Below are 22,522 nucleotides of genomic sequence, written 5' to 3' on the forward strand. Positions count from 1 at the left end.
TAGCTTTGTAAAATGTTATGTTTAAATATGCAAATGATGTATGAATTAAATATGTGCTAATTTGCATAGAATTATAGCCTAAAAATCCAATCACTAGATGAATTCAGCTTAATATACTGTATTCCACTCCAATACTGTATGTTTTTTTTTTCACTGACATACAGTATTGAAGTAAAGATCTCTTTTTTTATCCCTTCATGATTCAGTGTAAGAAGCCAGGTAAAAATCACAATTATTTGCAGAATAAAATGTCATACAATACAACACAATACAAATGTTACTTCTAAAGTGTTGTTATTTCTAAAGTCCAGCATAAAATCACATAGACAAAAAATATATGTATATATATATATATATATATATATATATATATATATATATATATATATATATATATATATATATATATATATATATATATATATTCAGCAGACACTGAAACTAAAATTCAACAATAATTAATCATTAAACCAGATCCCTTTAATCAACCCTGAATGCTCTAATAAGCAGGTACAATTTCAGTTGAGACCTGAAAGCACTAAACATTGGGGACAGTTTAATATACATTGGGATAGTCGGGGGGCAGCCACTGAAAAACATCATGTAACCCTTACATTTTGATCTTGTTTTGGGAACATGAAGAATCATCTGATTAGAAGATCTCAAGTCTCTTTTATTTTGAAGTGGACTTAAAAGTTTAGCAATATTTAGCGAATATATATAGATAAATTTAGAGAAATGCTGGTAACACTTAATTTTGATGGTCTGTTTGAGTATTAGACTGTCTGCTTAATATCTGTTGATACTGATCCTTTAACAGTGTACTTTTACTTTCCCTTTAGTGCTGTATTGGTACTTTAACTCCACTACTTTCCTTCAACCTGCAGCCACTACTTTATTTTTTCTTGTCTATTGGGAATTTAAAAATCAGTCGTGTGATTCCTGTCCAATCCCATCACACAGAAGGTAAATCACATCATAATAAACAACCTCAAAACATGGGTGATTTATAATGCCCGCAAACTGTTTGGAAGCATTTAAAGAGTCCAAGAGTATCTCCAAAATCTTTACACGCATTGACCCAGAGACTGTTCAGATGCATGTCACTGATGAGAAGAAGACTGATGTTTACTGTTTTATGACCAAAATGGTCTTAAACACCCAGCAGGCACAAGACGCCAACATGATGTTAGATATACTTTGTACCCCAACGTTGTGGAGACGTTGCATTTTGTTTGGAAATCACAATCAGGTTGGGTTCAATGTCCAACTTCCAACCTAAAATCAACCAAATATCAATGTCTAAAGATATTACAGCTTGACGTTGTATAGACGTTACCACTATGATGTCTATCAGATGTTGGATTTTGGTGCCATTGCTGGGGAAAAAGGAATGTATTTTTTTTATTATTATTTATTATTATTATTATATTTATTTATATTGGTCATTTAAGGGTCATATATTAACTGAACTTTTACTGTTGTGTCTGTGATGCAGCGCAGGTGCAAAATTAAGTTTAGCTCTGCAGAAACTTCCTGTCTGAAGAAAGGTGTTAAAACTGAACAAAGAACACAGAAAGTCTTATGCTTTTATTGTTGTTCAGAGAATTCGTAGAAAAAGAGAACTTATGTCTGGGGTGCGGCTAATGGAGGACTGGACAATGATTGACAAATGACGAATTTTACTAAACTCCACCTGTTAATATCAGCTGCCTATATAAGCTGAAGTCAGGAAATGAAAACTGTTGCGTACCTCCTGAATCTAACTCTTGCATTGCATTGAGAATAACAGAATGCTATGAATCAAATTATTCATTTGTATCCAATAAACTGTTAAGATTTTTGACATTGAAGACAAACCTCTTCTGACCTTTTTTTTTTGAACACACATGGAATTTTTAAAAAAATTCAAACGCCATACATGATGAATAAATGTCAGTATTTGACGTCAATTGGTTTAAGATGTTGACTTGACCTTAGATTTTTGTCACTTCCCAACACAACCTAAAAAAATTAACCAAATATCAACATAATTTGACTTCATTATCGGACATCAAAAAAACGTCCTTAGACATTGTATTATGGTCACCTAAAATCACAACCTAAATCGAACCTAATATTAACATTTTTTGACGATGTGTGCCTGCTGGGCAATAACTAAATGCACTACAGAATGTTACGTTTAAACACATCCACAAATTACATGTAAATGCATCAGCTTTTAGCAGCGTACTCATTACTCACTACTCTTGAGTGCTTTTAAAATGGCTACTTTTTCCTCATACTTTGAGTAACTTTTACAACAGATACTTTTACTTTACTGGCACTACATATTTAGGCAAGTACAGTAACAGTACTTTAACTTAAGTATGATATTTCAGTACTCCTTCCACCCACTGATTGTACATGAAATCTTCAGATGCAAATTGCTGAAGTTGCAACAAAAGAAACACTTAAAACAGATTCGTTCAATGTTTTCATTAGATTACACAGAAAAAACACTCAAAAAAGACCAAAATCTCAAAATGAACGGTTCTGTTTTTTGTTTTTTTGCCAAAAGTGTGTCTCATCTTAACCTCCGTTTTCCTCCTGAATAACAATATTTCTGCTTCAATAAAAACCATGGCCATGTTGTGTATGAAGGTGACTCACTGTGGGTCTACGGGACATGATATTATTTTCTCTCAGAGAATGAATCTGTGTTTATAAGAGAAAGAAAAAAAATCTAAAAAAGTGCACATTTCCTCACTTGCAAAATTTACCTCACAACTTCATGAATAAAACGATGAAAGCTTAACTTTTAATATGTTGTAATATCATATCAGGATTTTTCTAGCCATGACTTTTGCCCAGAGGATCAGCACAGCAGAATGAAAACAGAGAGCGTTACGTCAATATTTCTATTACTGGACGTGCTCGAGGAAGCTCACCGTTATTGTCCTCGAGTCCCAAGGGTCATGCAGGGACACTGGATGTGGCCTGCTCTCTGGATTGCTGTTATTTTGTGTATAGCTCTGGGGATTAGAAAAAGATTACATCTAAGATTTATTTTAAAGAGTCGTAACCTCATTGGCAGAAACAGAGGGCACACTTACCGCTTTGTTTTGTCCATTTCAGTGCTGTAAAGTAACAAATTACAAATACTCAAATTACTGTAAATGAGTATTTTTTTTCAGGAATTGTAATTTACTAAGTACTTTAGGAATGTGTACTTTTACTTTTTCTTGAGAAACATTTTTATTAATGTATTGGTACTTTTACTCCATTACTTTCCCTATCTACAGTCACTATATTGTTTCTTGTCTATGGGAATCAGAATAATCTGTCCTGTGATTCCCGTCCAATCAAATCGCACATAAAAAATCGCATCATACTGAACAACCTCAAGACATGGGTGCATTTAAATGCAGCAAAATGTTTGGAAGCATTAACGTGTTTATGAAGATGTCAAAAATCTTCACACGCATTGACCCAGAGACTAGACTGCATGTAATGATGAGATGACAAATATTTATGGTATGATGACTGAAATGGCTTTAACTATAACTAAATGCACTACAGAATGTTACGTTTACACACACACATACACAAATCACATGTAAACACAAACGCTTTTTACAGCGTAGTATTCACTACTTACAACTGTACATTTAAAAAACGTACAAAAGTTGAGTACATTTAAAAGTTGCTAATTTTTTCTCCTACTTTTAGTAACATTTACAACAAATACTTTTACTCTACTTGCACTACATTTATACATTTATATTTATACATATACAAATATAATAAATATTATAATTAGATTTTATACTTATTTTAAGTCTGAGTTTTTTTAAATTACTAAAAATTATTATTATTATTATTTTTATTATTATTATTATTTTATATATTAGATGTAGATAGCAATAGCATACTGTAAAAGATGCTGGGTTCCACAAAAATCCCTCATGTTGTCTCAGGTTAACTTAATAGCTTTTTTTAACAAATTGGAGTGGATTGAACATAAAACAATTAAGTTGTCCCTTAAAAAATGCAGTAATTGTGTTGTTTTAACTTTTTTTTAAAAAGGTAGTTGAAACAAACATGAACAACCCAGGCTAATTCCGATTACGTACTATTGTATACATTTCTGGATTGTGCCAAATATATCCCAGATGTATTTTTTTAGCATTTTTTGGTTTTCCCGAATCCACCAGGCCGCTGTGTACGCTTTTTGAGATCTCAAATTTCTCTCGCCAGTGCCATTCGTGCCTGCTGTTCTTACGTTAATCAAATCAAATCAAAGTTAATTTTTAGAGGACACTTAATTACAACCTTTGGTCAACCAAGGGGCTCTACAATAGCAGTAACAGGTAAAAACAGCTATGCACTACGATAAAAACAGCAAAATAAAACAATAATAATAACAGTAAGAGTTTCCAAGAAAAAAGCAATTTAGCATAGCCTGGAAGAGCGATTGGGGAGTATTAAACGTACTCGAAAGTGTAACACTCAATATGGCAAATAAAGGCCACCTTCGAGCACAGAAGCCAATCATTGATCGCTATATGGTGAATAAAGCCCGCCTTCTAGTACAGGAGCCAATCATCGATCGCTATAAACTAATGATACTCTAAAGGAGTGGCTCAGACCAGACGTGTGTTTCTACAGATTTTGTGTGATTCTAAAGTTAAGAAATGAAGCTAAAGAGACGGTTGTTGTTAAATTTTATTGGTGATTCCTAATATGAAATTCAATCATAAGCTTGGCAAGCATTTTTGGAGAATTTGACGTTTCCTTATTTAAACAGAATGCCCAAGCATACTGCCTGAGAGGCATTTAAAAGATAGTCGTCAAGTGAAAAACTTGTCTTTACTTTGTCTAAACTCACAAAAAATAGCCTGTCTAGCCTAACTCCCTTACTTTCGTTTTTGAAGAATCCCCTATCCACCCACCTCCCCCTTTTCCTCCTTAACCAGGGGGAGCGCTCGAGAATCACCTGATCTCATACCCCCGTACATGCTTATCGACCAGGTGGGAGCCCTGGCTTCAATTATCTCAGAGCTCAGGGTTCTATCCCAGGACAGCATGCCAAACTTGCCAATATTATATCTAAGTGTGAACTCTTGAAATAATCCGTTCAGAGCTAGTCTCCGTAAACGATTACTTGCGTTTGTTCACCCCTCAAAAAACAATCCAATCATACTGAATCGGATGAAGGCCATCAGTCCATGTTTTCTAGTTTCTCCTCTCAGCTTTACTTTGCAATATATAAAAAGCCTGGTTATCATCTTGATTTGGCCACTAATAGATGTTGTCCTTCATTACAGTATACTGTTTGTTTTTTTCAGCTGAACAAACACAGCATGTGGCTGCAGGCGAGAGAATGAAAAAAACACATTAGTTCAGCATTATTTATTTACTCAAAGCTTAGACGTTGCAGACATATGTATATATATATATATATATATATATATATATATATATATATATATATATATATATATATAAATATATATATATATATATATATATATATATATATATATATATATATATATATATATATATATATGTATAAAAATGTATGATAAATGTATAATATATTTATATATACATATATATGTATAAAAATGTATGATAAATGTATAATATATTTATATATATATATATATATATATATATATATATATATATATATATATATATATATATATATATATATATATACATGACACAATCACCTCAGCTTAATGTCAATAAAGCAGCTTAAGGAGAGATTGTGCTGGAAAGAGCCTGAGGCACTAAACAAGCACAATACATGCGGCGATGTAGGTAATGTACACATGCTTTGTTTACATTATGTGATTCGACAGAGATTACATTGCTCACCTTGTATCAGAGGAAGGACTGTGGTATGTGCAAATAAATTATTAAAAACAGACAAGAAGAAAGGGGAGAATTGTGCAGTCCACTCTCAAATGAAAAACATTGCTGTACAATAAAGTATTTTATAGGTGACTGAGTGACATGGAGCTTTAATTCGATTCATCTTCATTTCTAAAGCTCTTTTACAATGTAGATTGTGTCAAAGCAGCTTAACATAGATGTTCTAGTAAATTGAAAATGTGTCAGTGCAGATTTCAGAGTTGAAGTTCAGTTTATATATATATATATATATATATATATATATATATATATATATATATATATATATATATATATATATATATATATATATATATATATATATATATATATATATATATATATATATATATATATATATATATATATATATATGCGAGGAAGTGGCGCAGTAGGTAGTGCTGTCGCCTCACAGCAAGAAGGTCGCTGGTTCGAACCTCGGCTCAGTTGGTGTTTCTGTGTGGAGTTTGCATGTTCTCCCTGCCTTCGCGTAGGTTTCCTCCGGGTGCTCCGGTTTCCCCCACAGTCCAAAGACATGTGGTACAGGTGAATTGGGTAGGCTTATTTGTCCGTAGTGTATGAGTGTGTTTGTGAATGTGTGTGCAGATGTTTCCCAGAGATGGGTTGCGGCTGGAAGGGCATCCGCTGCGTAAAAAAACTTGCTGGATAAGTTGGCGGTTCATTCTGCTGTGGCGACCCCGAATAAATAAAGAGACTAAGTATATATATATATATATATATATATATATATATATATATATATATGTGTGTGTGTGTGTGTTTGTATGTGTAAATTTACAAAACAATTGAGCAACTGTATTACAAAATATACAACATTTGAGTGTCTAAGGGGGACTTTAAATAGGAAGGACTTGGCATTTGTCTGGCTTATAGGTCATTAATTTCTTCATGGGGAATTACATAATTAGAAAAAATGTAATCAATGAAGTTGAAATCACATTGACTATAGCCTCTACACGGGCTCATAAATCACCACTAAATCCTTCCGTCCTAAAAGGCTTAGACTTTATTCCTGAAATCAGTTTCCCCACGGACCCGATGAATAAAAGTTTTACCTCATCTGCGGTTTGTTCCAACCTCTTATGCATCCACGTTTTACAAGCCTGTGTTATCCAGCGGTGATTCACAGCCAAAAAGAGCTTTTCAGTTATATTATAACGCTGGCAGAAAATTGGAGCTTGCATAGCGATAAAGAATTTATCTCCTCGCTCAGCGATCCACAGACCAAACTAAATGGATGGAAGAAAAGAGAACCGTGTGGGTAAAGAGGCTCAGTTCCATTTACACTGAACACTTAACAAGCTGACAGAGTGAAGGAGAACTACATTAAGCCTTACAGTATTTTACAATGAATAAACTAGAACAGAACCAATTCTTTCTTTAAAAAAAAAAACAGGGGTGTCAGTGTAATTTATAGACCCTCAGTGCATTAACTTGTCTAGTTTCATTTATAAAGCAGGTTTGCATTTTGACTAGGGGCACTAATTTTAATTTTTTTAACAATCCAATATATATCTGTCAAACTCACTCTAGCGTTAGTGACGAGAGCTGATTACCTCAGACGTATTGAAGCCAAACTGGTAAAAGCGAAGCACCAGAGAGAGAAAAATCAGTCCTTGCACACCTGTTAATACACACAGTCGTACAGGCGTGCTTAACAAGGCCAGACAGCAATTACACCTAATAAATGACAGAAGGGGAAAGTATCTATGACTATAAAAGTATGTGAACCTCCAGCCTCCCACATGTGCTGCTGCTGACGAAGATGTAGAGGTCTGTAAATGAGACTAACGCTGACTTCATTTCTGCCTCATCCGTCTTGCTGTGGTTATCAGAGCTCAGAGCAGCGGCTTGGAGGAAAACCAGAAATGAGGACACTTGTGGCATGAAGGGCTTATGGGTTGACTGATTGATTGGATTGGGTGAATTTAGGTAGATGTTTTCCATATGTACGCTGTTAACAATCTCCTGTAGAATATACGGTTACATACTGGCAGCAGTTCGCCAGTAACGTACTGTGAATCAATTACAACAAATAGAGTTAATTACATTTACAGCACAGTTTATCTTGCAGTATATGTGTTAACTGAATTGTATAGTGTTACCCACATTTAGACTTTGCTTGGGGTGCCTTTCAGGGTGTCTGCGGGGTCTTTAAAAGTATTAAAAGTTGAGAAATCAATTATGAGAAAATTAGGGCCATTAAAAGGTATTAAAAAGTCTTAATCACGTTTTTACGAGGTCTTAAATTTCGTTTAAGTAATGTCCAAAGTGTTTGACTCCAAAGAAAAAGCATAAATATATTTATTTTCCTGCTAATATTAACAATGGCGTGCTCAATCCATGCGACTGGTTCAGGTCGTGGTGTATCTGGCCAAGCTCCTCCAATCGGGTGATGTCACATAATTTGCGACAAAAGCGGGAAGGTGATGTGACACTCTCAACATGTAGCAAAACAGATGACAAAATGAACAAAATGTAAGCTTGCATTGCTTCTGGTTGGAGAAAGATGAGTTTACACAGTGGTTGAAGCCTGTCCCTGAAAACAACCTGTTAATTTGTTCTTTCAATCTATGTTTTTTCCTAGTTTATCTGAGTTCCGTTGCGTAGTTGTGCTCCATTCATTTATTTAACTACAACTGTTTATTAACAACTGTTTACTAAGTTAAAGGGTTGATACTAGGGATGTAACGGTATCAGAATTTCACGGTACGGTAATACCTCGGTATGAATGTCACGGTACGGTATTTCTTGAATCATTTACAGGAAAAAACAAAACTTATGAAAATACTCCAAAAAAGTGCCAAAAGTGTCAATGACATACAAATTAGCCATCTATCTGTAAGCTTTGAAACAGGAACTACAATTTTAATAACAAAAAAATATTAAACCATGTAAAAAAATTAAGTTTCAATTTAGTAGTGTTGAAAACGCATCTCATTCAACATTTAATCACTCACTCACTTAGATAGAGATGGGTTTAAAGGAAAATTACCATATAAATATAATCTGGTAAAAGCTGGTATCTCTGGGCATTTAAAATGTCCCCTGCAACAGAAAAAAAACCCTCTCATTTGGGACTGAGGTTTCTGGGACATAGAGATATGACTTGGCCCAGGTTGACAGCAGTGGGTAACGTTGTGCATTGTCTTTCCCCCACTTGAGAGGACAAACCATGAGTGAGATAGAGATCTCATGTCTGCATCAATCTGAACAGTGTGCTGTGTTTCTGCAGTCCCCATGACTGATTATTAGTCCTATTCCCCAACTTGCAGGCACGTGCACACACAGGGCTCAACCTGTGCAGTGCACATGCCCTTTTTAGTCTTGGATAGAAAGTTCCCTTCCAAAATGATCAAAAGTGCCCCCGCGACGCGACATACCCTCCGTCCCCGCTTTACAGTTCGCGCGCGACAACACAGCTGATAAGAACTCGCGCGACAACACTGCTATTCAGTACGCGCGCGACAACACAGCTGATAAGAACTCGCGCGACAACACCACTATTCAGTACGCGCGCGGCAACAACACCCAGCTCTTTTTCATCCCCGCTTCTAGCAGCACACTCCATTTCCGCATTACTGGATCTGTAGCGACAACAGACCGCAAGGGATTATGGCCAAGCCTGGGCTGATGGGAATTGTAGTTTCCGGTACCTCCCGTTTGCTTCATTCGCCTGAGCAAATTTTCTCAGAAGACCTATAGTTTTACCGAGTCATGCAACTTCGGTAATATCGAAAAAAATTAATATTGCGGTATGACGGTATTTACAATACCGTTACATCCCTAGTTGATACTGATTAGAACTTGAAGTGTCGATGAGGTCTTAAAATATTCTAAGAAGGTATTACGCCCCAAGGGGAAAACAACATGGGCATAATAAATGAAGAAAACAAATGTGTTGGGGTGGTGGATTTCCCAAACAAAACAAAAACTTAATGCAAAAGATTCGGTCGACAACCAAACTCCGCAACTCAGTTGAGAGAATATGAATAGATTTATTATAGAAAAATGTAGTAAAAATAAATAAGCATCTCTTCATGGTGGCCACAGGCCAAATTAATAAACAAAAGAATCTATAAAGTAAATGCACTAAATTACCTATTACTATTTAAAGAAAAATACAGGAAGCTTACCTTTCTCCCTAAACATAAACATAGTCAAAAGTAATCAAATAAATAGGCAGGCCACCCCTACAAGCTCAAACTCTCAAAAAAGGTTAACAATGGTACAAAACTGACTGTTTGTCGTCAGCTGGAGGGGTAAGGGAAATCCAGGAGCTCCACTCCCAGCAACGGTAGCAACGCAAATGAACTGCCCTTACCCTGCCAGAAGCCCCTTTTCATACAGGCCTCCGAGACAAGCAGCCAATCAGAACATGAGATCACGCCGGTATGGGAGCCTATGGGATAACAGAAAACAACAACAAGAAGGCGGGACAAAGAAAAAGACATGCAATACGCAATAAATAAACTTTAGTCGTAACAGAAGGTCGTTAAAAAGTCTTAAAAAGGTATACAAAACCTAAAAGAAAATAACTTTAGGACTTCTGCATAGACCCTGCTTTTGTAGCTGGTATGAACCGGACAGAATCCGCATATGAATTTCGGTGCCTAATGTGCCAAATTAATTATTAAATAATATAAACATTACGAACGTAAACATTTGGTGATTAGGTCTGCTGCTGCTTTCAGTAGTATGGCAATACATGTCATATAAAATGGCATTGAAACTCACATTATTAGAATTTAACACTGAATAAAGCACATGAGGTGTACCTGAGGTGATCATTGTCAGTGTATTCTGATGTGCAGCTGCAAGAAACAGAATATTTTTAATATATCAAATTGAGGTGTTGGTTAGAACTAAAACTCATTTTAATATGGAAAATATTCCTTCCATTGCATGCTGTTGCTTTTACTTAGTACATGATTTAAATTAACCTTGTTGCGCCTCAATTTGGCAACCACTGAGTGTCAAACTTACATACTGCACCTTTAAGCCTATCTTTCGCTTAGCTTAACAATTGATTGCAAGCACAGTTCGTCACCTTAGAATTATAAGGTTCTATCTGACATTTTTGTCAAAGTAGAGTTATTTATATCTTATATCTGATTATTCTTATTAAATGACAAATTATTTACATTATGGGATTTTTTTTATAAGTTGTTTACAATTTAAGACACACATACTGCTTGCCATGGAATGCAAAAACTTTGAAGCTCAATATATCAGAATCATTAAGAACGCAGATAATACCTTATAATTCCAAGGTGACAAGTTGTGAGGGTGAGAGAAACATTATATTATTATTATTTATTTAACAAACTCAAAAAAAAAATATGTCTAAAAATTACTGGTCTAAATGTATGGTCTAAATATGAAAGTAATTCAGTAGCAATACTCGAGAGCTTGCAAATGTAAATGTGAGCACTTGTGATAAGAATATTTGTATGTGTAGGTTGAAATGTACACTTACAGCTCTGATGTGAACAGCTGAAATCCTCGATTTGCACACACACACAACAATCCACACACTTGTGTTTTGAATCGGAAGTTGCAGATTAATAGTTGTGTATTTGTAAAATGTCATTCACAAATACAAAGTGACAGACACACGTGTGCACGGCAAATTTGACTGCATCTTTGCTCTACAACCACAGGTCGGCACTCACAACCTCTCAGATTCGTCAGTACAACTACAAATCTCCTGCGCTCTGACTTTTGCTACACACCTCCCGCGATCTCTGTAGCAGAACTCATCTGTGCACTCGTAGATGCAGAGGCGTGAGCAGCGCGGGGCGGGGGAGGGGCGGGGCTGGTGTAAAGCTGTTTCATTGGCTGAAGCCTGACCAATGAACAATGCCAGCAGCCAACAGGACTGAGGTGCAAAATAATTATTTGCCACGATTATTTTATTATTTAGGGTTTATTTCAACTATTTTCTGAAAAGATTTTTGTTAAATATCATTAATTCTACTGTAATGTACATACCAGTAAAAGAGCAGCAAAGCCAGTTTATTGGCTACAGCCAGCCAATGAGATGGGGCGTTTCTGTTTGTCAGCACACAGGGCAGCTCACGTTGTTGGAGGCCTCGAGCAATCAGAGGGTAAGTTATGATTTTTTAATAATTATCTATATGTTCAATACTGTTAGCTAAGCTAAGGACTGTGCTGGGTGCTTCTCTTGTTTGTTTATTTATATAAGAAACAGTTATGAGTTATCTAGGAGCTGCTTTCAATCATGGTATATGGTTCTAAAGATAAGATTCAACCCACATGAAATAAGTTGTAATAGTATTTATAGCAAATAATAGTACGTTTTTGAACCATACTAACTATAATAAACTGTATTATACTGTATATATTGCAGTATCTACAACTTTGTTAATGAATGCAACAGCACACTGTAGTATTAACTAGCATAAACTTTAATAAATTGAAGTATATTTACACACACACACACACACATTAATAGCAATTAAAAATAACACTAGGCGTTTCAGTTTCTTACAGATAATACCGGTTTTGGTTATTATAACCTGCATCATGTCTATCTATCCATCTATCTATTTACATGTTTGTGTACAGTGTGTCCTTTATATCACTTTTTTAATTATGAAAGTTACTAACTATAGGTTATTTCTCAGTTTCCTGTAAGGATGGAGTGACAGGAGAGATCAGCGTGTTTCAAGTCGATGAGGAACTCAGAGAAGCTGCATAGCTTGAATAGGATTTTATTCATGCTAAAGATGACATGAGGATCCAGCTCATCTACAAACACTTCAAAATGATTCAGATCATTCAAGAGGAAGCCGACTTAATTTTCTCTTTTTACCTGCCAAGATGACTACAGATTTGAACAAAACACACACTCACCCACACACACAACTTTTATTTTGATAATTGTTTAATGTAGTATTTTTACACTTTACTGTAAAGCAGAGGTGTCAAACTCAGTTCCTGAAGGCCCGTAACCCTGCACGTTTTTAGTTGCAACCCTGCTTCAACACACTTAAGTGAAAGTTTCAAACAAACCTGAAGGACTCAATTAGTTTGATCAGGTGTGTTTAATTAGGGTTAGAACTAAACTTTGCAAAGCTGCAGCCCTCCAGGAACTGAGTTTGACACCTGTTCTGTAAGGGAATGTAATTTGTCAAATAAAATTTACAGTCCAAATAAGTGCAGTGCAAATGTCTAGTTACTTGTATTGAAATATTTCAGGGTTTTTCCTTGTTCATAATGAGATGGAGGTGGTAAATCCAACTTCATCATTACCCATCAAATGTTATCTCCTCTTTAATACTTTGCTCAAGCCTTTACTAATGGTCAGAAAGCAGGCCGTTGTGTAAAGCTGGTTGATGCTCGCTGTAATAGAGAGAGATGATGACTGTTCAGCTTATGTTGCTTAACCCTGCAGATGAGATGCTCAAAGTGGACCCTCAGCTGAGCGATGGACACTGTCTCCCTCACCTAGTTGCTCTTCCTTTGAACACACATATCATGTTGAAGGATGCAAGTTGTGGACCTAAATCAGATGTAATGCATGTAGATGTATAAATTAGAAAGAAATGAAACTGCTTTAAAATGTATTAGGTTTTACATATAAATGCGTGTTCTTAACAGATTTGTTTCAACTTGATATTTGCATAATAAATGGCATTAGAATGTTTAGTTTTAAACAGATAGCTATATTTCAATTTTTTCAAATTTAAGCTATATATATATATATATATATATATATATATATATATATATATATATATATATATATATACATATAAGTATACTTCAATTTATTAAAGTTTATGCTAGTTAATACTACAGTGTGCTGTTGCATTCATTAACAAAGTTGTAGATACTGCAATATATACAGTATAATACAGTTTATTATAGTTAGTATGGTTCAAAAACGTACTATTATTTGCTATAAATACTATTACAACTTATTTCATGTGGGTTGAATCGTATCTTTAGAACCATGTAACATGATTGAAAGCAGCTCCTAGATAACTCATAACTGTTTCTTATATAAATAAACAAACAAGAGAAGCACCCAGCACAGTCCTTAGCTTAGCTAACAGTATTGAACATATAGATAATTATTAAAAAATCATAACTTACCCTCTGATTGCTCGAGGCCTCCAACAACGTGAGCTGCCCTGTGTGCTGACAAACAGAAACGCCCCATCTCATTGGCTGGCTGTAGCCAATAAACTGGCTTTGCTGCTCTTTTACTGGTATGTACATTACAGTAGAATTAATGATATTTAACAAAAATCTTTTCAGAAAATAGTTGAAATAAACCCTAAATAATAAAATAATCATGGCAAATAATTATTTTGCACCTCAGTCCTGTTGGCTGCTGGCATTGTTCATTGGTCAGGCTTCAGCCAATGAAACAGCTTTACACCAGCCCCGCCCCTCCCCCGCCCCGCGCTGCTCACGCCTCTGCATCTACGAGTGCACAGATGAGTTCTGCTACAGAGATCGCGGGAGGTGTGTAGCAAAAGTCAGAGCGCAGGAGATTTGTAGTTGTACTGACGAATCTGAGAGGTTGTGAGTGCCGACCTGTAGTTGTAGAGCAAAGATGCAGTCAAATTTGCCGTGCACACGTGTGTCTGTCATTTTGTATTTGTGAATGACATTTTACAAATACACAACTATTAATCTGCAACTTCCGATTCAAAACACAAGTGTGTGGATTGTTGTGTGTGTGTGCAAATCGAGGATTTCAGCTGTTCACATCAGAGCTGTAAGTGTACATTTCAACCTACACATACAAATATTCTTATCACAAGTGCTCACATTTACATTTGCAAGCTCTCGAGTATTGCTACTGAATTACCTTCATATCTAAACTGGCTGCAAAATACATGTACAGCATTAATAATGGTTAATTATATATATATATATATATATATATATATATATATATATATATATATATATATATATATATATATATATAGATAGATAGATAGATAGATAGATAGATAGATAGATAGATAGATATAGATATATAGAGATATTGTCTGTTTTTATTCCTTTTTCTGCCATTTCTTTCTCATTAGCTGATTATTTTATTAATTTGATGATGTTATATGTAAGTGTGGCATGGTGGCGCAGTGCTGTCACCTCGCAGCAAGAAAGTCACTGCTTCCAGCCTCAGCTGCGCCAGTTGGCATTTCTGATGGTTTGCATTTGGGCATTTTGCAAGTATTTACGATAGTTGAGATAGATTGAGATATCGTTCTTCGCTATTTCATTTACACTGTGTTCTTGTTGTTGATTGAATTTTGTTTCTGTCTGTTCGTACACTTGTGTTACCAATCCTTCCCTACCCTTTTGTTTGTCATTGAGATTAGAAAGGCTGGTAGGTAAGTAAGACACGTGACACATCTCAACAAGTAGGTTTGCAACTATCTCGAGGTACGAGGGTGTGCACTAATCCTTGTATTTTTGGTCAAGTTGTTTGTATAGATTAGGTGGGATGTCAATGATGTTGAAGATTTATTTTCATACATTTTGTTTACTAGATTTGATTAGAGGGGATTCTTGTTAAATATTAGTAAGACTTTTGTAGATATTGTTTTGGTTTTTATTGGTTCTTTTCACTTGTAAATACAGTAAATCACTATTATTTTTACACAAATTATTGTTGTCCGTGCTTACGTTGGAACACTATTTTCTTTATATATGTTCTATAATCCTCAGTTAAAGTGTGCAAACCCACTGCCCTAGACTACCCAGGGGTGGAAACAAAAAGAATCAGTCCACAAATCTGTGATGGAGATTGAGTTACATCACAGTAAGCAACCATCTCTAAACACAAAGTAAGAGTCGCATATGGTCCATTTTTCCACACTCAAAAACACCCACCAACACCCACCCGCTCGTACAATCACACTGTCCTAAAGCTAAAAGTGGCCTTCTAAGTACTTCTGTTAGCAGTGCATGTGTCATCTTGACTCTTAGGACACCTGACACAAACCAATGTTGACGGAGCGTTTCTAAGCACGCTTTATAACGAGTGTTCAGCTGTGTGGGTCACTAATGAACCCCAGTAACAAATTAACACATAACAAGGACAAAAAAATGGATATGTGTAGGAGTTACCGCATAATAAGCACTGAAACATGTAAATGAGAAGCATGCTGGTCAAAAGCCTCTCATTAGTTCTTCTAGTGTCTAGAAATAAGTAAATCAATCAAATCATTGCTTTTTTTTTTTACACGCATAATCATTTCTGAAATAAAGTGATTATGGAATGTTCAAACCAGAAATCTGGTTCTGGAATGATGCATGCCAAATTGTATTAAAAACCTAAACAAATATTAAATCACATCAACAGTTATATTATCATCATTTTGGCCCATTTAAAATGACAGGCTGCAGTGTTTCCATTTGGAGTCAGACATAGCATCAATCAATTTGTACATTGCGTTTTTTACACTGGTAATCATGCCATGCTGGAATGGAGTGATTGTGGAACACTCAAAGCGTAATCTGTTTCTGGAACGAAGCTTGCTGAATTGTTTTAAATGACCTAAACAAATATTAAACTGCATCAACTGTTGTTTTATCATTTCCATGCATCAATTTGGCCCATTGAAAATAACAGGCTGCCGTATTTGTTCCATTTGAAGTCAGAAATGTCAATCAATGTGTGGGTTGTTGACAAACAGCCAATAAAAAAAAAATCTTTTATTGGTAAAACACACACACACACGCCACTGCGGAATGACACGCCACCATATCCAGCAAGTTTTTACACAGCGGATGCCCTTCCAGCCACAACCCATCCCTGGGAAACATCCACACACACATTCACACACACACTCATACACTACTGACAATTTAGCCTACCCAATTCACCTGTACTGAATGTCTTTGGACTGTGGGGAAAACCGGAGCACCCGGAGGAAACCCACGCGAACGCAGGGAGAACATGCAAACTCCACACAGAAACGCCAACTGAGCCGAGGCTCGAACCAGGGACCCAGCGACCTTCTTGCTGTGAGGCGACAGCACTACCTACTGCTTCACCCCACTTCTATGCAGCTTAAAGTTATATTTAAAGGCTTAGACAGGGTAATTTGATAAATTAGGGTAATTAGGCAAATCTAAAGAAATATAGCTTTATATATATATATATATATAAATAAATATATATATATATATATATATATATATATATATATATATATATATATATATATTAGGGATGCAAAAATTTTGTTAGCCCACGGTTCAATACATACAGTACCTCGGTTTTTTAACACTGTTTTCGGTCCGGTTCTAATGGCTTGACACGTGTTTTTTTTGTTTGTTTGTTTTTTTTCTATAGGCAATAAGAACAGTAAAAGGTTAAGGAGAAAAAAATAAAAACAATTTATTGCAATATTCATTTTGTTTTACTTAAAAGCCAAGAAAAGTAGTTCCTAGTGTTAATTATATGAAAAAATAGCACTGAAATCTGACTGCTGCTAGTAGCCCATGTACAAACTAGGGAACGTGTACAGTACATTCCTACATTTTGAAAATAAACATACATTCAGCCTCAGCCTCACTTCGCCGCTTGTCAAGTTAAAGTGTGGAATGATGGCTAATCGTCCCCTAACTGTAGAGCATAGTGATTGGATATTTACTCGCGGGGAGAAGTTTACTCATCTCAGCTCATGGACTTACAAGCACACAGTCAATTCAGGGAGATATAAAACACACATAAATTATTTAAACGCAAAACTGAGAAAACCGCAATTCACAAGTGCGTATTGAACCGTGGAGGTCGTACCGAATTGTTAAACATTATATTGAGAACTCTGGCATCCCTAATATATATATATATATATATATATATATATATATATATATATATATATACATACATATAATGAAAAGTAATTAGTAACTATTTTCTTGAGTGTTTTTTTTATCAGATACTTTCATCAGACTGTAAGGGTCTATGTGTACAAAAATGTGGCATTTATTTATTTAATTATTTTATATACTGTAATTACAGATGTTACAGTAGCCTATTTCACACTGTCATTGATCTACAGTTATAATCAAATTATGTTCACGGAAAGGTTAGTGATGAACATTTATAAACAAGTATTTATGTGTATAAAGCATCTGTTTTGTGAGAAGTGCTTCTCATATGAAATGTGACTGACCTTTTACTGTAGACATTTCCTCGAGTGAGAATGAAGTCCATTGACAACCATTGGTACACTTTTGCCAGTGGAAACATAAGCCTGATAATGGTGACCCATACCAAACCGTACCACTCAGTAGAAACGGGCCATAAAAATTATTAAAATCCTCATATCATCACAGGCCTCATAAACACATGCAAATGATAAATTATAAAACAAACTTAAGTCACATTCAGCAATGTGACTTCTGCAAATGATCACATTGCGATATCAGCGCTGAAATGACATATTGTGCAGCGCTAGTTAAAAATAAAAATAAAAAACAGTAATAAAACACGCAACATGAAAACAATTTAGACATAGACAAGTTTGAACAGTTAATGAACTGCTATTATACTATACAAATAATGAACTGCATCACCGATTATATCATGTGTTTTGGCCCATTTCAAATCTAGACTGAACATTTAGAATCACTCATATTACATTGGCGGTCCTGACATACATTTCCCTGTCACCACTGAACTAGGGAATGGCGCAAGTGTCCTTAATAACTATGTTCAGAGAGAAATATTAGATCGCAACACTTCAAAGCGTCCTCTCCCGGAACGAGCAGAAGGGAGAGTTTCATCTCTGTCCTGTGATTCAACCGTTCCCATTGTCTTTCAAATACTTCATGAAAAGCCTTAAAGACAGAGTCTGTGTTGGCTGCTAATTGCCTGCATATCTGCGAAGCGTGACAGTCTCATTTGCAATACAAAAATTTAACACTGCAGTCAGCCAGAGTGCGAAAAGGCAAAATGAGACAAGTCCAAGATGAAAGGATTCTTTAGCTGGCGGGGAGAGAAAGAAAGAGATACGGGAAGAGAAACGCAGAGCTGCTGGGGGAGACTGTTTGGAAAGAACATATTGGATTAAAAGGCAAGGTCATAGTAAACTCTGTCACCACTGCTCTAATGCCACAAGTTTTCATGAGACGATTTATAGAAGTCATAGCAGATCAGTGAGATGAAATACTAAGTTAAACGAAAAGCAATGCACATGTGGATTATTGGATTCACTAAACATTGCTGTTTCAGTCCTGACATTTAGTGTGGTGCCATGAGTATTACATTTATAATTTGTAAACTAAACTAATTAGAAATTCTTGGTGTAACTAAAGGCTGACTTTTAAAATCTGAACAGAGCTAAAAACACTAGGGATTACAGTATATTTGCCAATGGCTGCAGAGAAAAACTGGGCATCATTCATGAAATGACTGAGGATCACACAAGGACAGACTTTCAAGTAGCGATCAACCAATGTATTTTCTAATGGATGTTGCCGATTTCTAAGACGGCGGGGTGGCCAATGGCTGATTTAGTACATTATTTAATTGAGTGACAAATGGCAACATTTGTCATTGGCAAATGTCTAAAATGTCCACTGTCTTTGTCAATCAAATCATGTCCAACGATTTTTATGTGAGAAAAAAAGTGTTTTTGCCAAGAAAAAACAAACTAATAATTTAAGCTAACATCCAGCTGACAGGGATTGTTCTCTTAACTTTGGCCAACTTATTTATTTATTTATTTATTTTTTATTTTTTTTGCATAATGTTTTTCAAACGTTTCCTTAACGTTATTTGTAATAATTAAACATTCTAAAAATGTTAGCATAAAAGTTATCCATGCATTGTTGGAGAAATGTTTTAAAAACATTAGAATTGAAAACATTACCTTTTGATCATTTATGAATGTAATGTTTTTAAAAAAGCTTAGGATGAAAACATCATTGTGTTTTTGTTGGAAGGTTTTATTAACGTTATAAATAATGCTATTAAAACATTAACATAACAAGAGAATAAAATGTTCTAAAAACATTTTTAATAATGTTCTTATAGGGTCAGACAGAGATTTTTTGCTATTTCTGTGGAGAATTTAGTAATTTTGCAAATTATTTTGGGAGTATCACAACTAAAAACTTTATATATATATATATATATATATATATATATATATATATATATATATATATATATATATATATATATATATATATATATATATATATATATATATTAAAAAAATAATAATACCAACTTGTATTTAATTTTTACAATGCAAATCCAGTTAGATCCACTTATTTGGTAAACAAAGCAAGTTTCTCATATAATATATCTACTAAAAGACAATCTACTATTTACAAAAAAATATATTAATTTACAAAGTGTACTGTAAATAAATCAACTGACCACTTTCATATTAGTCAATACTATTACTGAAATAATTTAAAAACTGAATAAATAAAAATTTACACACATTAACACAAGTGAATAAATAGACTCAGTAATGGGCTAAAAATCTGCAGATTTCTGCACGCGCAGATTCCATGTGGTCCTACCAACACAATCTCACGACAATTCGTAACTTTTTGATTTAGTGGCTAATTCGTATAAATTCGTACGATCTAGTTCGTACAATTTAGTACGATTTGCTCATTCCCCAATGACAGTTGGGTTTAGGGGTGGGGTTAGGTGCCACGCCTCCTCTTTAAAATCGTACAATTTCATATGACTGAACTCATACGAATTCACACTGGGCTTTTTCTCCCATAGACTTTCATTCATACGCACACGAATGCGACAGACCGGAAACGCAGGGTCATGCATTAAGTTTCGCAAGTTGCTACAGTAAAAAGTTCAAGCTTGGTGAACTCTGGCGAAATCGCATCACTTGACTGTGTGAGACCAACCGAGGATCAAAACATAACCTCTCTGGACAGAAATTTAAAACATGGAGCAATCGCTCGCTTTTTTTATTGTCTGATAATCTTGTTTATTCCCGCCCCTTTTCGCAGCGCCACATGACAGAATTTCGCACACACAAACTGTAGTGTGACCGCAGCTTAACCAATCAATGATGTTAATACAAAGTCAAAAAAAAATGAATGGTTTGAACACTCTAATAATGTTCAAACAAAACATTGTTAACAACTTAATGGGAACGTTAGGAAAACCTTAGAACATTAATATAATAGGAAATGTAACATTTTTATTAATGTTTTTATAACCAAACATTAACGTTAATGAAACATCTAAAATGAATGTTTTGAACGCTCCAATAACATTTAAATAAAACGTTTTTATAATTTAATGGGAATGTTAGGAAGATCTTCGTAAAACATTGATATAATAGGAAATAAAACATTTAAAAAACATTTAAAATAATGTTATTAAAACCTTAACATAACAAGATAATGAAATGTTCTAAAATGTTTTAAATAATGTTTATATAACCAAACAATAACATTAATGCAACGTCTAAAAAACGGAACGTTTTGAACACTCTAGTAATGTTCCAGCAAAACATTTTTATAACTTAATGGTAACTTTATATGTTTATATAACATAAAATTGTTAGCTGGGTAACAAGACATTCTAAAACCTGCATAGTGATGGTTTAATTAGAAAATATATCAAAAGTTGTTTGAGTGTCAGGCAGAGTATGAGCTTGTGGAAAAAAGGTTTATTAGATATTTTAACACGTAGATGTGAAGATATTTGTTCAATGGCAATTACTTTTGAAGTACTATATGGCATGACATATGACAAAGTATCACAGTATTTGTCTAGGCTGATCGTGCAGGATAGTACTGGAATGTGGAGCTTTGTCCAACATCCCTCAAGATGTATATACATGTGTATTCTGACAAACCTAGTCTTCATATGAAATCTGTCAACTCAAATTTTCCAGACTGATGACTGGCTCTCGACAGCGTACACTCACTCAGGCAGTAATATCGGCCAAATGTTACTACTAAATTCCAGCTTTGCGATGCACTAGAAAACACTGTTTTGTAACGTTTTAAAAGGCTAATCAGACATAATGTCTTTGTAAAACATCAACACACATTAGATAAATATGTTTGACCATGGTGCTTTTGTTTCACATTTTCTGCATTTTTCTCGCACTATAGTATTGTAGAAAAGCTAAAATCAAGCAAAAAAATAAAAAATAAAAAATTTAAAAGCATCCTTTTAACCTTTATTCTCACCAAGAACGGTATAAACATTGGCATCCACACCAAAGCATAACAACATTTTCTGTCAGTGCTTTTATCTTTGATCAGCTGGGCTGAAAAAGAAGTTTTGAAAGTGATTCCAATGATATTGTTCCTCTGCATCAAGCATGAGAATAGAAAAAATTCAACAGAGTAAATGATGTGGAATAAGCAACATGTTTGCCACAAACGTGCCAGTTTTGCCTCGTTTGTTTTAGAGTTATGTAATATTTCACATAATTAAATTAATTTAATATTTGTTTGGATTTCTGCTCTTTTACTAGAATCAATGTCATGCACACAAAGTTTTCAACTTTGTTTTAAAAATGTCTTGTTTGGCTTTCTTACATTCAACAGGTCATTATACAACGAGTACTTTTTTTTATAACTG

The 22,522-nt window shown here is 34.7% G+C and overlaps 2 long non-coding RNA genes across 2 annotated transcripts in view; both read left to right on the plus strand.

The window, feature by feature from the left end:
• The window catches only part of LOC137488194 (uncharacterized), a 194,634-nt gene that overhangs the window by 166,789 nt on the left and 5,323 nt on the right, over positions 1-22,522 (plus strand). The gene's annotated exons all lie outside the window — the stretch shown is intronic.
• Positions 11,308-13,110, plus strand: LOC141378884 (uncharacterized). The gene is made up of 2 exons (XR_012394405.1): positions 11,308-12,038; positions 12,579-13,110. It is a non-coding gene; the product is annotated as an uncharacterized lncRNA (long non-coding RNA).

The sequence above is a fragment of the Danio rerio genome, chromosome 2 (genome assembly GCF_049306965.1).
Source record: "Danio rerio strain Tuebingen ecotype United States chromosome 2, GRCz12tu, whole genome shotgun sequence".
Taxonomy (NCBI): domain Eukaryota; kingdom Metazoa; phylum Chordata; class Actinopteri; order Cypriniformes; family Danionidae; genus Danio; species Danio rerio.